Source organism: Elephantulus edwardii, unplaced genomic scaffold, assembly GCF_000299155.1.
Source record: "Elephantulus edwardii isolate Elephantulus edwardi_28Jun2011 unplaced genomic scaffold, EleEdw1.0 scaffold00023, whole genome shotgun sequence".
In the NCBI taxonomy this organism is placed as follows: Eukaryota; Metazoa; Chordata; class Mammalia; order Macroscelidea; family Macroscelididae; genus Elephantulus; species Elephantulus edwardii.
Genome location: NW_006399773.1, coordinates 5171681 through 5173250, shown reverse-complemented (window position 1 = coordinate 5173250; position 1570 = coordinate 5171681).

Below are 1570 nucleotides of genomic sequence, written 5' to 3'. Positions count from 1 at the left end.
CTTCTCTCTGTTTTTCTTCTATGCTTTGCCTAGTGGGTTATAGAGCACAGGTTTGTATGGATAATATTTGAGGGCCATTGATCAAAGAGATGTTAACTTTCAATTCTCCAGAGTTCTTGAAATGCTATCACTGACCTAGGTGAGGGCATCTGAAAGTAATATACTTGGACTATATTATCTTATTTTCTGGAAAAATGCCTTCACTGAATTATGATTTAATTTTATGCCCTCAGCTTTTATAAAAGGTCATTTCTGAAGAATAGTCATCCATCCATTTGGAGAACCATTCTGTATCTTTCGTAAAAGCTAGTGGAAGACTTTCAACACCACATAACCTGAAATCTCATAGATAAGCATTCATGTGACACATTTTTCCTATAATTTAGTAATGGAGAATATTTATTTCTCCCTCTAGATAGGTTTGTACTCTGCTTTCTTGAATCAGCATCTCAAATTGTATCATTTAACATGTGGGATTCCCCCCCCCCCTTTGGTAGGTAAAAAGTATAACATGAATTTATATTTTTGCAACTGGAGAGCTCTGGTAACATAGCAAGTAAGAATTGCAGAGAAGTAGTTTGAGTGCACCAGTGGTTTCTTGGGAGAAGGAAGGGCAAGTCTGCATGTACCACTTGGGGATGGTAAAGCTTTGTTTCATCTACTTTGGACATGTTGTTAGGAAAGGCTGTTCTTGGAAAATGACATCATGTTTTGAAAGGGGGAGGGTCAGCGAGAAAGAAAGACCTTTAACAAGATGGATTGACACAGTGACTACAGCAATGGGCTCGAGTGTGTCAGAGATGATCCTGATGATACAGGATGGGACAGGGTTCAGATCTGTTATTTGTAGGGTTGCTATGAGTCCTACTAGATAGATGTGACGGCACTGAGCAGCAATAACATGTTACTTTTAATCCTCCTCTTATGGGGGGAGAGCAGAGAAAAAGTGAATGTATGAGTGAATAAACGGAAATAATTTTAAATTACAATCCCAGATTCATTCTTCTTATTCCTGAAATACGAGATTTCTCTTCCTGTTTGATACTAGCACGTTTCCTTTTCATGGTACTATGATTCATAGTATTTTTATGAAGGATCATTTAATAATAATATTTTTAATTATAAAAATAAAACTAGCTACTATAAAGGAATGTAAAGATATAAAGAGGGAAAAAGACAAAGATTTTGTTTGGCAAGTCTGAGAGGATGATTAAAGCATTTGAGTCAAGTCCGAGAAAAGTTTTGAAGAATACGGAGGACATTCAAAGCATGATTAATTTTTATTGAGGATAAAAATTCACACATTCTCCCTTCCTCCTGACATTTCATTCTCTTTCTTTTTTTTAAACAGAATATCAAGTCACTTTCCCATTTCTACTTTCTTTAAATATCTAACAAATAGTAAAAGCTCCATAGTCAACAGTCTTGGCACCAGCAGCCAGGAAATTAAAAGGCGCATTGCCATGGGAAAGCCTGCTGTTAGGGACCTCTCCAAAGTACTGAAGAGCAATGGTGTCTCTCTGGAGACTAAGGTGAGTCTGATACAGGTCATGGTCTTCGCAATCAGTTG